We start from the raw sequence: 15,936 nt of genomic DNA on the forward strand, positions 1-15,936 counted from the left end.
AATAAATCGTGATTAGCGAGCACGATTAACACAGGGGTGTTACAGCCTTCCCCCCTTAAAGGAATCTCGTCCCGAGATTCACGCGCGTAAGGGACAGATAAGGAGGGAAGATGTTCGTTAACCAAGGATATTAGCACTATCCTAAAATTACCTTCCCCAACTGACTTACCTTCGGAATCTTTCTTAGGGGTAGCGCATTCAGCGTGAACCACCCCTTCTCGATGGTACCACGTGCTGGACTTGTTTCTATCGCATTGCTTATTTGACCTCTGACCTTGTGTAAATGGTTCATACTGTGCAGCTAACATCCGAAGTAGATTGCTTGAGTCGCCTCCCGACATACGAACATCGGATAGTATCCTTGCCCAGTTCAGATTATTAGAGGTGTTAACCGAATTCGGTGGATCTTTCCAAGTGGATGAACGGCAGTCCCGGATAAAATGGCCGTATTCGCCACACTTGAAACAAGGTTGACACCCGGTGCAACGACATTTCTTCTTTGACCTCATTGATCTCCGAACCGGTGAACGAGTTCTTGCTCTTATAGCTGAGTCGACATCAGTAGTACTCCTAACTTGCCTTCTACCACGTGGAGAGAATTCTGTGCATGTAATTTCCCATCCACTCAAGTCTATGCTGCCTGCGCTGAGCTTGGGAGTCCGACAATCTTCCTGGTGATCTTTAAGTCCCATCGGAAGTCGCGATGGTGGCATTAAGGAGTCCGAGTAAACATTCTGCGTCTTTTCTTGCTTCCAATTTATTTCCGGTCTGGGGTTAGTATATTCTTCAAGTACTTCGCTGTGCTCACTTTTCTTTTCTTTGGGGCTGCTTCGTAGACAAGGGCGGTCGTACATCTTGCAATAGTGGCAAGGCCCAAATTGCCTCATTGGTGCTTCGGTTATCACGACGTCGGAAGGTAGAAGGTTGATGTGCCCCTGACCAGGTTCCTTCCTACTACTTCCCGCTGCATACTCCATTATTCACCTGAGAAACAGAATAAAGTGGAGACATCTTTAGCAGTAGGACAACTTCGATTTCGGGAGGACCCACACCAACTCATACACATAAATAGCTATACACAACATTGCATACACGAGTTTCTAGCCCAAACTAAGCAAGGTCATTTAGGGAACTCAAGATTACACATGCAGTCCAAAACCAGAATTTCCTGCTAAGGTGAAAGGAACTTCCTCTAGCCAGAATTCGCACTCGCTGAGCATGTCCTTCTTCTGTCTTGGAATAGATTAAGATATCATCAATGAATACCACGACGAATTTATCCAGCTTTGGCATGAACACTGAATTCATGAGATACATGAAGTAGGCTGGAGCATTGGTTAATCCAAAGGACATGACCAAGTACTGATAAAGGCCATAACGAGTGGAGAATGCTGTTTTTGGTATATCCACCGGTCCGATTTTGGATTTGATGATAACCAGATCGTAGATCTATTTTTTTTGAATACCTTAGCTCCAGCTAGTTGATCATCTCGGTAAATTAACCAAGGTCCTTTGTCTACCACATCTTGTAGTCTTCTAGCATTTTCGTCCATTAGTAGTTCTTTGAAGATCAATTCCTTGGGTAACTTCGGAAGAAAGACTCACTAGATTTAGGTTCGGTATAGAGATTTTTAGGCAGAACGGCGAACGATAGATGCGGGGAATGCCCATGAGGAGATATCACACCGACACAGTGGTATAAGGGATCATAATTAGCAATCTCCATACCAGCATGTGTCGAGTAGTTCATAATTAGCAATCTCCATACCAGCATGTGTCGAGTAGTACAAGCATGTGTTGATTGCTCAGAGTAGGCTCTTGGTTTCATTGCGGCGCCGTCAGGCATACTTCCAACGAGAATCTCTTGTAGCACATATAGATTGTGCATGTATAAGCATTACAAGATGGAGGGATAGCAAGGAGGTGATCCAAAAACGGGGCATAACATGAGAGCAACAGGGATTAGCTGCCACAGCTGTCACAGACTGCAGGAAATAAGATTCTTGCTTAAGCTTCACATACAGCTTCCGTCCACCGATGAGATTACCTGATTACCGATCAACAGGGGATTCGGTCCGGTTGGATAGTAACATGAGATCAAGTCCGCTAACCATTCAGGAACCTACGCGAGCTATAAACAAAACCAGCAGACACCTGGAACAAAACTGATGTACCTTCCAGAGACTTACCTGATAAAACAATGACGTGATTTACAACGGAATGATTTTGACGCTAAAGGAGAAAATGAGATTAGCATTACACAAGATCATTTTTTACATGCAGTCAGGGACGCTTCCTGATGACGACGATGATTTTAAGAAACAACCGGACTCAATTCTTGCGAGACTTTTCGAGTAGAATAGATAATTGAGTGATGTAAGATTTTCTGTTCAAGAAGAAAAGGTCAAACAAAGCAAGGAATGATGCTGAGACAAGGTAATCAAGCCCTCGCAGCGCAGAGATCGCAACACGAGGAGAGCAAATGTCATTGAGATTCATCACAAGGCTCATGAATAACAAGTGAGGGTAAAAAGGAAGAATGGTTTAGGAGGTGTTTTCGGAATATCCTTGCTCAGGATTATATTATCTGATGAATTACACAAAACATGCTTCTTTATGCCAGTACAATACCACCATACCAAGGAATAAAGATAAAATGTTTCACCCAAAGTGCAATGCTTGATGGCTCGGATAATGATGCACTACTGGAATGCATGATTGCAAGGCTGGTGCAACACGATGATAAGATGTTCCATGCACAATGGAATGGTGCATATGAATTGATGCATTAGATATGATGCTGACCCAATGATGTATACACCATGGTGCAAAGATGATGATACCCATGTTTTATGCATCTAGGAGGTGCATAAAATATGATGCATACACGCATGAGTTTGCGATGCACACAATACAACACGCGTCTTAGGACCGTTCTCTTGCGCGAGACTAACCTCTCGTTAACCCTATACCCTCGAGAGGGATTAGAAGTTAGGACACTAGTAAGGTTGCATAAAAGGGGATTGCAGTGAGTTATGTCACATATACCTTGGCACCAGCGCGCTCCTAGTGGCTCAATCATGTGGCTGCAGCACACAAGAGACCCTAGGTTCCGTCGCGGCATCAGGGTTATGTAACTAACCACAACTGCAAGAGAAATCGATAGTAGCAACCCAACAGTGCCAACAGCAAAAAAAATAAATTAACGAAACCGAAGACACCCGAAGTGTACTCGGACGCATACCCGTTAGTCAGCCTACGCATTCCCGATCATGATGCAACACAATGCACTGACCAATGAGGTGATGCAGGATGTTACAATGACTCTACTCAAAAGTTATCATTATCATAAATTTTTTTTTAATTTCTCCAAAAATTTAACTGAGCAAGAACGAAGGTACACGATTTCAAATGTTGGAATCAAAATGCCCAACATTGAGAGGTACTAGAAGATTCATTGGACCATGGATCGAAAGGTTTTGTTGACCGACATGAAGGTTTAGACAGCCAAAAGAGAAAGTAACCACACTTTTGCGGGAATAGGTGCGAGGTATAGATCAAGAGTTTGGATTTGGATGACAAGCTAGACTATCACAAAACTCAAATCCCCTAACTTATAAAAGACCTTCTCAACACTAGATCAACTAGCAGATTACGTTGGACTACTACCACAACACGAACCTAGAAAGACATTCAGGTAAAAACAACACATTTTAGTAAAACAATGCAACAAGCAAGGTGATCAACCAACCAAAGATGAGATGATGCATGCACGTTCTATCGTTTCTCACCCAAGCAAGTACCAAATATGGTATACGAATACGACTAGTGGCACAAATACGTACTCTCCCTATATATACTAGTCGTTCCTACGATCAAGGATTTCATAGCGCGCTTAACGGAGTTAGTGTTCCTGCAGACAAACCAAAACAACAAGAGAGAGATATAAATATCCATTTCTGGACCCTTCGTGCCAGCACACACGAACGGCCCCCATGTGTCCTACGCCACACGGGTAACGCATATGCAGTTTCCCACATATTCACCCATACATTACCGTCCACTATAGAGACGGCACCCAAACGTTCGACGCTGAATGGGCAGCGCTGCATACGTCATAACGACGTATTCACTTCCCGTACACTCGCCTTATGGGACATCCAAGGGTAGACGTGTCCCAAGGGTCACGGTCATGGCCAACCGCATGATAGGTTTACATCTCGTAACATTGCCTTACGAAATGACCGTGATCACAATCACACGGTATGAAATCTGCACTCCATATCAGGCGGCAGATAGCGACAGGCTCGTTTGAATTGAGCCTGATCACCTCCTCGTATGCTCATCATACGGGACCCGCGCACGTATGAAACACGTGGGCTATTCTAAGGACTACCGGAATGCTCATCTTGCTTACCTCAGCGTAGGTGCGTCGTTACAGAATAGTAGTTGTGCACAAAAATAAGGTTTAACGAGAAGTAAATGCTGGAAGTGCTGGAATGAATAGATACTTAGATGCCACCTAACTTGTAACACATAATTAGGGCATACGAACTATCTATCCTATTCCTTAGCGCATCTAGCATCAACTTTTCGAAAAACCCAAAATTTTTGCAGTTAAGCACTCAAGTAATCACCCCCAGTGCAATTAGCTCTGATGCCAGCTGTAGCAGCACCGTCCAAATTAAACCGGCTTAAATGCACTAACCATCATCTTAATACTAAATCAAGTTACTGTGCACTTAAAACGGTGTAATCTGACAGGCTGTCGGGTAAAATCCTGATTAAACTACTGTACTCCAGGATCACAATTGCACTTAGACCCGTACGAAGACGAGCACAGGTGATACCAGCACACAGAAGTCTTCAAATTAATTTACAACACCGGTTTTACATAAAAGGTCTTAATACAAGCGACAGAGTTTCAAACACAGCGGAAGTTTAAAACTGAGTTCGAAATACAATACGATAACTACGACGACGATAAAAGGTGAGCTCCACATCCTGCCCACCGATGTGACGCCAACCTGCCCAACCTTCACGGGGAAGACGGGGCCCACTCGACGGTCCAACCCGGAGGAAGCGGCTGTCCAATCCAGGACGCACAGATCTCCTCGAAGTCCGCAGGGACACAACCTGCTCAGAAGGGTTACAACAACAACCCTGAGTATACTAATACTCAGCAAGGCTTACCCGACTCTGGATATACTTAGCCCATTACCTAGACATGCAAGGCTTTTTGGTTCTGGAGTTCCTTTGCTGAAAGGCTACTAGAAGTGAATCCTTACTTTCAATATTTTAGCTCCATTTAGTATACCAAGTATTAACTAAATTCGCCTAATCATCTAGAGCACGCATGGTGGAACATATTATCTTTCAGAACGCACAAACCAACCTTTTTCCATTCCGTTTTCAATTCACTTTCTTACTACGATGTGACGCAGTGACCAAGGTTCTCTTAACCGAGAGAGACGGCGAATCGATCCGATTTAACCTTGCAAGGTGGACCTAACTCACATGACACATGTAAGCCCCGTCGGGCCATGCGCGTCAACTGTTTCCACATTACCACGGCATCTGAACTACGCCTGCTAAAACCCAGGTGATGGGCCCCTCGCAGTGAACTCCCGGAGAACCCGGAGGCGGCATCCTATCCAACACCCGCCAACTCCCACGCCCAGCGTAGCATGACGGAATTCAAATCACCGCTGTAACGTGGTACACAGCTTACCGGTTTTGACTACCTCCTACTTCCGGTATGTGGTTAGTACTGTTCAAACTCGGTCATCAGGGCCAACAACGGTACGGTCCTCAATCGACACAGGCGGGAGTTCATTTTCTCATCTATTCCAACTCATTCCCGCCCGGTCTCCAATTCTTTTTACTCATCAATGCAATTCCGAGCCAAAGCTAAGGGATCAAGATCCTAAACTCGCGAGTGACAGCAATCACTCGACTTCTACCGAAATCCTATTTAGCAAAGCATTTCTATCGACACCTGCTTACTAGTATAGGCCCACGGTACCTAGGGAAAACATGCATACTATGGTTCCATTCAACTCCTAGAACATAAATGCACAATACTTAAATAAACATTGACTAATTTAAATTATGGTTATGCTCCGGGGCTTGCCTTGCAGGTCAGCGGGGTTAACAAAGTCTGCTGGAGCGTGCTCAACGGCGTCCTCCTGCTGCTCCTCTGCTCGTGGCTCCTGGACCGGCTCAACGATCAGCTCGTGGACAGCTTCGTTCGTGGCGTCTACACGAATAAAAATATGCCATGCAACAATTAGAACACAGTGCAATGCATGAGTGCTGCTGAAGCGATTCCAAAAGTTAAAACATTTTAGCCTGAAGTGTTTTCTTCAAAACAACCACTACTAAAACGGCTTAGGGTAGCGCGGATTGAACAGGAGTTTGTTTTGCATGCCTGAAACAAACAACTAACAACATTGCATAAAGAAAAGAGCAAGGCTAGGGCAAAGCATAAGTAAAAACCTAACTTGCATACAAGCTCTAGCAACAAGAATTTACCAGCTTAACTTGAAAGCAGTAAGCATGCCACCCAAATTTTTCTAACATTTATTGATATAGAAACACATTTCTTTTAGCCCTAGAAAAGGAAAACAAACACTAACAGATGCACAACCAAGCACATAGGCTAAGCATCTGAAAATTTTACAGTGGATTACACATGCAAGGATAAGGCCATTGCAAATTTTTCATAATTTTTAGAGCAACAGAACAAGTGGTACAAATAAACTAGGTTAAACACAAATTAAATTTTCATCAGAACAAAAGTGATAAAATGCATGATTAAGTATTTTTCCTCTGAAGATCATGATTTTAGAAACCTAACAAAATTTGTTTGGCTTTTTTCGCATTTTTCTGTGAATTTCTAGGCAATTATGAACCTTCAGCCAAAATAAAGAATAACAAATGAAAACATAAAAGGTAAAGGGGGCTGACAGCCGGGCCCCACTTACCAGGGACCCAGGCCCGCCCCCTCCTCTGCTTCACGCCCGCACGCGCGGGGCGCGGCTGGGTAGCCCGCGGCGGCGCTCCCCGCCGGCGGGGCTGACCGGCGGCGGTGCGGCGGGGCTGTAGGCGAGGCCCAGGGTGGCCGGGGGCGCGGGGTGCGGGTGGGCGGCGGCCGGGCGGAGCGCGCGCGGCGCGGCCCAGAGGCAAGCGCAAGGCGCTCGCGGCGGCGCCATGGCTAGGGCGGCGGCTCGCGGTGTCCCTCGCCGGTGGGGCGGAATCAGCGGCGCGGAGGGGCAGGTGTTGGCCAGGGGACCCCGGCGGCCGTGCGGCTCGCGGCGGCACCGCGCGAGCGCGTGCAGGGGGCCGGCGGCGTGCGCGGGCGGCGGGCGGCGCGTTCCGCGGCGGCGCGGCTTTGATTCGACGGCGGCGGCGCCGATTCGGGTGGGGAATAGGTCGGGGAGTAGGAGGAGGCCGCGATTGAGCTCACCGTGGGTCGATTTGGGGCGGAGGAGGTCCGGAAGAGGGTCGTCGGCGGAGAGGGCGGAGTTCGTCGTGGACGGCGATGGCGAGCGGCGGTCTGAGCGCTTGATTTCGGCCGGTGAAGGGGCTCGGTCGTGCTCGTGGGTGGTCGGAGTGGGTGGACGGCGAGTCTGCGCGGCTCCGGGCGCGACGAATCGAGGCGGGGTGGTGAGCCGTGGCCGGCGCGACGAACGGCGGCGACTCTGCTCGACTCAGGTCGCACGAGCTTGAGGATGGGGATGACAGGGAAGGACGGGACGGGGCAGGAAGCTTCGAGGCGTCCGCGAGAGGAGAAGAGCGGCATCGGGCGCGATTGCCGACGCGTGGACGCGCTCGCCGGCGACCACAGCGGCGGTATGGGCGTCGGGGCACAGTAACAAGCACAGTGGAGACACTGTTTCTTCGTTTGGATGATTTTGACTTGAAATTGACTAGCTGAAACTCCAAATTCCATATGGGAACATGAAATTTGGCCAAAATAAAAGTTGTAGAGGAAAAGAAGATCTACAACTTTCGTTTTGGGCGAAAGTTGATTTGGAGCTCGGATCGATGATAAAAACGAGATCGAACATCGCTAAAACAAAGATTACTATGCGAATCCGATTAACGCTAACGACGAACTTGAGTCCACGATTAGCGAAATAAATCGTGATTAGCGAGCACGATTAACACAGGGGTGTTACACGCGCCGCCGTCGAGCGGCCTTGCTGCGGTGCCCAAGCCCGCGCGCCGAGCGGCAGCTCGGGTCTTCATCCCGCACGACGGCGGTGGTCCACCGGCAAAACGGCGGCTCTGGTGTCTTTCCAGTGCGGCGGCGGCCGACGGTGGTGCGTGCAGGTACGTCCCGCCGCCTCTTTTCTTTGTTCTATTCCCCATCCAATCGGTTAGGGTTAGGGTTACATTTCTGTTTTTCGATTTGCATCGAAAACCTATCTTTTCTTTTGATTCCTTTCGATTCATGGCGAATCCAAACTTTTCCCGTCTCGATCTACCCACTAGATCGGCTCTGATACCATTGTTAGCATCATTAGGACCTCCTAGGAGTAGATCGATGGGTTCTTACTTTAACTAAGGGAAGACCTTGCTGGTGGCCGCTGCCGTCGCCTTCGCGGGTTCGTTGGTGGAGCTCTGCGCACGGGCAGCGATGGTTGATGCAGCGGGTCGCCGGAGTCGTAGGGGACGATGGTCTCGCGGTGGCGCTGGTGGCGACTTCCCGTCGCTTCAGCGCCTCCCTCTCGATCGGACTAGGGTTAAGGACGGTGGGACACTGTGGCGGCGACGAACCTCGTGTCATGTGTCGTAGTCCCCACCTCCTCTATATATGGCACTGCGCGACGGGGGCCCACCAGCCGTCTATTGGGCTGGGCGTCCCCGATCAGGACGCGAGTCAATGGCCCAGTTGCCGTTGGGCCAACTGGTGGAGATCAATACTAACAATTTGTGGGAGATGATGCAGCTTCTATGGCTGCAAACTTGGCCAGAGGCAAGACCCCAAAACCCAAAGCGAACCAAGACAAGTCGGCCCTGCTGAAAGGACCGAGTCCGGATATAGGCAAAGCAAAAAGGCAGAAGAAAGCGTTGAAAGAAGGGCTGGAGGCGACTGCTGATGTTTTGCAAGAGCTGGGTTTGGCGACGGGTATTCTGGGCAAACAGGAGCTGCAAGTGGAGAAGGCTACAGCCGACATGGCTGGAATCAGCACTGAAGATCATGCTGACCCCCTGACGGGAGCTCGTGTCGAGCCCCGTCAGGAGCAATGAATGCATTAGTATGGAACTGCCGAGGGGTGGGGAACCCTCGGACAGTTCGTGATCTTGAGGCGTTAGTGCGCCAACACAACCCCAAGTTAGTCTTCCTGTCAGAAACTATGATTAGTGAGAGTCTGTGTTAAGAATTTGAGATGGAGGTTAGGTCTTAAGGGGTGTCTAGCTATAGACAGTAGGGGCAGACGTGGTGGCATGGCCCTTTTTTGGGATGAAAACATTCAAGTTAATTTAAATTCGATTAATGATTGTTATATTGATGTGTCTATAGTGGATGAACCGAATGCTGCCCCTTGGCGGGCCACTTTTGTTTATGGGGAGCCCCGGTAGAGGACAGGCATCGTATGTGGGAGATTTTGCAGAGGCTTAAAACCCGGTCTCCAGAGCCTTGGGTGGTTGTAGGGGATTTTAATGAAGCTATGTGGCAATATGAGCATTTTTCTAACACTAGTAGAGGGGAGAGACAAATGGAGATGTTTAGAGATACACTGGAATTTTGTGGGTTAAAGGATATTGGCTTCTCTGGGCTGCCCTGGACTTATGACAATAGGAAGCCTGGTGATCGCAATGTGAAAGTTCGGCTAGATAGGGGGGTAGCTACGAACGAGTGGACAATTTGCTTCTTTGATGCTTCCATCACTCATTTAACTTCTCCCGTGTCTGATCATTGCCCTCTTTTGTTGACGGTTAAGCAGGAATCCCAGCGGTGTGGAGGAGGGCGCCAGATTTATTATGAAATTATGTGGGAACGTGATTCATCATTAGGGGAACGCATTGCGCAGGGATGGGAAGGGGAGAACTCCAAGGGTAATCTGGGAGTAGTCCATTGTGCGCTGAAAAATGTCCTACACTCGCTGAAGCATTGGAGTTTGACAAAATTTGGGTCGGTTAGGAAGGAAATTGCCCGGTTGCGAGCACAGCTAGAGGAGTTGCAGGGAGTAGGAACTGATGAGGTGGCGATCAAGGAGACAATCAGAAGTATGAATGAGTTGCTCTATAGAGAAGAAATGTTATGGCTACAACGGTCGCGAATCTCATGGCTGCGAGAGGGAGATCGCAATACCAAGTTTTTTCACCAACGAGCTGCTTGGCGTGCTAAGAAGAATAAAATCCGAAAACTGAAGAATGCTGAGGGAGCTTGGGTTACGGACCAGTCAGGTATGATGAATCTAGTCAATGACTATTTTAGCAATCTATATACAAAAGACCCAGAAGTAGAACTGCATGATGTTGAATCCCTCTTTGATGCAAGTCTAACGGATGAGGTACATGAGAGCTTATGTAAGCCGTTTTCGGACTTGGAAATTGGTGATGCCTTATTTCAGATAGGCCCTCTGAAGGCGCCGAGACCGGATGGCCTGCCGGCACGCTTTTTTCAGAGGAATTGGGACTGTTTGAGAGAAGATGTCACTCACACAGTGAAGTTATTTTTTGAGACGGGCAAAATGCCAGAGGGTGTAAACGACATAGCCATTGTGTTAATTCCGAAGATACAACATCCTGAAACAGTGAAGGACTACCGGCCCATTAGCTTGTGCAATGTCATTTATAAGGTGGTGTCAAAGTGTTTGGTTAACAGATTGAGGCCCTTGCTAGATGATCTCATTGCAGCGAACCAGAGTGCTTTTATCCCAGGGCGCCTGATTACGGACAATGCTTTGATCGTGTTCGAATGCATACATGCTATTCAGCAAGACAACTCAGATAGAAGTAATTTTTGTGCGTATAAGTTGGATCTAGCTAAGGCATATGACAGTGGATTGGGCTTATTTGCAACAAGTCATGGAGAAGCTAGGCTTTCATCGTAAATGGATTCAGTGGGTCATGGAATGTGTCACCACTGTCCGTTACACAGTTCGCTTCCATGGTGTCCTCATGGATGCCTTCCAACCCACTCGTGGTCTGCGTCAAGGTGATCCTCTTTCGCCCTATTTATTTTTATTTGTTGCTGATGGTTTATCTAAAGTGCTGCAGCATGAATCGGAGTTAGGGAGAATACAAGGCTTGAAAGTGTGTAGGCGAGCTCCAGAGATATCACATCTTCTGTTCGCCAATGACAGTTTGCTTTTCTTTAGGGCCCAAGCTGAGCAGGCGACCAGAATCAAATCGGCACTTGACAGGTATTGGTCTTGTTTGGATGCGCGCTAGAATCCTAGCGCTAGAAGAGAATCTTTCCCGTATGAAGGACTGAATGAAGTCTATTTGCAAAATCTTTTTAGGGATGGGTGTAACTTTTCGCGACGAATCTAATGCCGATAATTAATCGATGATTTGCTACAGTGATGCTACAGTATCATCCTCTAATCGCGCGGTCAAGAGCCTCATTAGATTCTTCAGGGTCACTGGCGCGGGGTTCTGGAGTTGGTTTTGTAAACTGACTTTGTTTGACACCGTAATAATCGGTCAAAGTGTCACTATTCACTAGCGCGCTACAAAACCAAACGGGGCCATTGCATAGCCACAGGTCAATTACTTAGTCCTGACAAGTGTTCTATTCTCTTTAATGCTCACCAGGATCCGGTAGTAATCGAGGGTGTCAAGGCACGACTCAATGTTGAACGGATCACTTTTGAGGCCAAGTATTTGGGCTTGCCAACGCCAGAGGGCCGGCTGAAGGCGGACAGGTTTCAGTCCATTGTTGACAGGCTTACAAAAAGGTGCAGTGCTTGGGATGAGAGACATTTATCCGCAGGTGGGAAAGATATTCTGATTAAATCCGTTGCTCAGGCAATCCCTGTCTATGTTATGAGTGTATTCCAACTGCCGGGTTCCCTCCACGAAGCCTTGGCGAGATGCATTAGACGGTTCTGGTGGGGAGAAAGAGGAGGACGCCGAAAAACCCATTGGCTATCGTGGAACAAGTGTACCAAAGCAAAGGGAGAAGGTGGCTTGGGATTCAGGGATCTCAAACTATTCAATCATGCACTTCTCGCAAGGCAAGCATGGCGACTAGTGGAGAGACCAGAAAGTTTGTGTGCACGTGTTCTGAAGGCAAAATACTTCCCTAATGCCAACTTGCTTGATACGGCATTCCCAACTAACCAATCGCCTACATGGAAGGCAATTGCCCATGGTCTAGAGCTACTGAAAAAGGGTGTTATTTGGAGAGTGGGGTCTGGGAACTCCATTCGGCTTTGGCGTGATCCATGGATCCCCAGAAGTTGGTCCCTCCGGAAAAAGGCGGCCTAATCGTCTCAAGTGGGTTGCCCAATTGATTGATCAGCATAGAATGGAATGGCATGCTGAGATGGTCAATGATCTCTTTCATCCACATGATGCTCAGCTGATCCTAAGCATCAGACTTCCTGCCAAGTGCAGTGATGACTTTTTGGCCTGGTTCTATGAGAAGACCGGAATTTTTTCAGTGAAAAGCGCTTATAGACTTGCATATCAGTTGAGAGAGGAAGAAAATGGGGGGAGGCAGTCTAGCTCTCTCAGTCAAGATCATAGGCCGGTGTGGAAGAGTTTCTGGTCCTTGCCTGTTCCTCATAAAATCCTACTGTTCGGGTGGAGAGCCATACATAACGGCCTGGCTACTCAAGAAAATAAGTTAAGTCGACACATCATAGCAGATGGCTGGTGCGAAATATGTGGCACTGATTCGGAGTCGATTGGGCATGCGCTGTTCCGATGCGGTCATACGAGGGCATTGCGTGAGGCGCTGCGGCAATACTGTCCCTTGCCGGATGAGGAACAGGTCCTCTCATTAACCCCTGAAAGTCTGCTACCTCTCCTCGATAGCCTGGGGATTGATGGGGGATCAAGAATGTTGCTGATTCTCTGGAGGAGCTGGCAGATACGCAACAATATAAGGCATGATTCGGACAAACCTTCCATCGAATGCTCGGTAAAATTCTTGCTCAGGTATTGGGGTGAGTTGTGCGACATCAGGCAGCATCGACAAGTTTTCGACACGAAAGGCAAAAGCCATGTCGCCAACACACTGTTGAGAGAGGGCACAAGAAGGGCGAGAGTGCAGGAAAGGTGGAAGCCTCCGGATGAAGGACGGATTAAGATCAATGTTGATGGGGCCTTTGACAGTCACTCGAGTGAATGAGGACTGGGCATCGTCATACGCGATCACCTGGGCAGTGTCTTGCTTTCGGCCTGGTACTATTTGAGTTCAGCACGCGATGCGGAAGAAGTCGAGGCACTTGCATGCAAAGAAGGGCTATGTTTGGCAGCGGAGTGGTGTAGCCAGCATGCGGTGCTGTCTACTGACAACAGCTCCATTGCAGGAATCCTAAAAGGAAGGACGATACGGCGCTCGCAGCTGAAGTTCATCCTGGAGGAGGCTTTGGAAGCAGGAGACAAGCTGCCATCGTGGGCCGTTTCCCACTCGAGAAGAGAGAGTAATGGTGTAGCGCATGAGCTGGCGCAACTGGCAAAGCGGACGAAGCACTCTGCAGTGTGCCGTTTTGCTTCCCCTGTGTGCGTTGAGCAAATTATTGCTCGTGATTGTAACCATCTTTCTGAGCAATAAAGAAACTCTCTTCTCCTTGCAAAAAAAAAGAATCAGCTAATTAGATAGTTGCTAGCTTGTCAAAAAAGATTTAGCTATGCATTAGCTGGTCCTGTTTGGATCCACCATCTTGCTATTACTAATTGGAGGTTTCTTTGGAGCCTTCACATGAAGCCACCTAGGATCCTAGGTGGACACTCTGAAAAAAAGAGAAATTCTATAAATTCTCACAAAAATCAGAAACATCTAGTCATCAATCCAACAACTCTAATTATAATAACTATCGGATCTGTTATCTTTCCTAAATTACCCATCTCTACCATTATGAAAATAGACTAAAGGAACCATCTAAACATCTATCTAAATTACCCACATCTACCATTATAAAAAATCTAAAGTAACCCCCTAATTTTTATGTAAATTACCCACATATGCTATTATAAAAATAATAAAAATACCCCCTTTAAATTTGCATATAAATTATCCAATTATGTCATTATTATTACAAGTTAAATTCTCATAAGACTGAATCTATATAATTATAAAAATATATTAAAATGCAGCAATATAAAATTGTATAATTACTATTTCTATCATTATTAATATATTATTTATATAAAAATATTACCCATGATATATGTCATCATATATTCATGTATGATGGAAGAGATAATAATACAAATTCACAAACCAATAGTTCAACTGAACATATATTGAATATATATGGAGGTGCACAAAATGAAATCTTTTGTAACTAAATAATGAAAATATATATTTTAGAGGATGTGTTAGAATATTTAATAGATGAAAAGGGCGTGAGATAGATAATTATAATTATTGACTTTATTCTTATATTAATTCTAATTAGCCCGTGCGGGAGCACGGGTTGATAGACTAGTAGCAAAAATTAGCTATCAAATTAGTTGATGGATCCAAACTGACCCTAAATCTTGAACATTTTGCTCGGAAACGGCTGGAGCCGTAAGACCCTAAATCTTAATCTTGAACAATTTGCTCGGAAACGGCTAGAACGCTGGATATGGACATGTGACTCGCTTGAGGAAAATTAACAATCTCAGTCCCCGCCGGACATGATGGGATGAGAAGGTCGCTTCATGGTTCCGGATGTTCTGAGAGAGGAAGACTCGCGAGGCATTCGTTGCACACCGAGCTACTAGGACAAAGTATATATTGTTACATATGAATTGTCTCATAAAGCAATCGCTTCACGAGCTAAAATTAGTGTAGACCACTCTCTCATCATTATACAGTTTAACTAGAAAAATAGTGTGTCGTTGGCGCCCCTGAGAGGCACGTCACGGATGTATAGATCCGTGTTTACAAAGTTTTTTTGCGGGTTCGATCAAATTTAATTTCGGTTCTTAAATGTATATGTGTGAGGTGTGGACGGTGGAAATATGTCTATAGATCGTCCATGCGTTCGTATCGAGAAAATTTGTATGTGACAGTCACTCATAGGTGTCAATGATGTGATATATGCAATGTGTAAATGTGCGAGGCGATTCAACCCGTCACTGATACACGAGTTTTCTGTGAATTTGATGTTCGTGTAGTGCAGATTGGTTTCGCCAAAGTTTAGGGGTTTTTTTTGTAAAATTATCATCAATAAAGTGTGTGTTGATTTTGTTAAAGTTCAGAGGGTCTTTTTGGTTTGGCCAAAATTCGGGAGGTTTTTTGTAAAATTGCAGTCAGTAGAGAGTGTGTGTCGATCTCGTTAAAGTTTAGAGGGGTATTTTATAAAATTGACATTCATAAAGTACGTGAACTCTTTTGCAAATTGCCATTCGTATACTGCGGACTGATTTCACCAAAGTTCGAGGGGTTATTTTTGCAAAATTTAGTTCCCAACTGTCAGCCGAGGAATTCTAACCTACATGGCCACATCCTAATGCATGAAAATGCACCAGATTTAGTTATAAAAGATTTATAACTTGTACATTTTTTCTATACACAAATTCAAGAATCATACAGTTACTACAAAATAAATTAAAAAAATAAATATTTCATATTAAGTTATCTTAATTTATATGGCAAAATATGAAATTTCCATCCAACATCATACATAACCGGTGTATCTTTTTTTGAAGGGTCATTTGCAAAATTGTTCTTGTTTTGAAGTCCAACTACACGTTTGCTCCTGTTTTTTTTAACTTTGCATGCTTGCTCTTATTATTTGTTTTTCAAATGCATAG

The sequence above is a fragment of the Panicum virgatum genome, chromosome 2N (genome assembly GCF_016808335.1).
Source record: "Panicum virgatum strain AP13 chromosome 2N, P.virgatum_v5, whole genome shotgun sequence".
Classification (NCBI taxonomy): Eukaryota; Viridiplantae; Streptophyta; class Magnoliopsida; order Poales; family Poaceae; genus Panicum; species Panicum virgatum.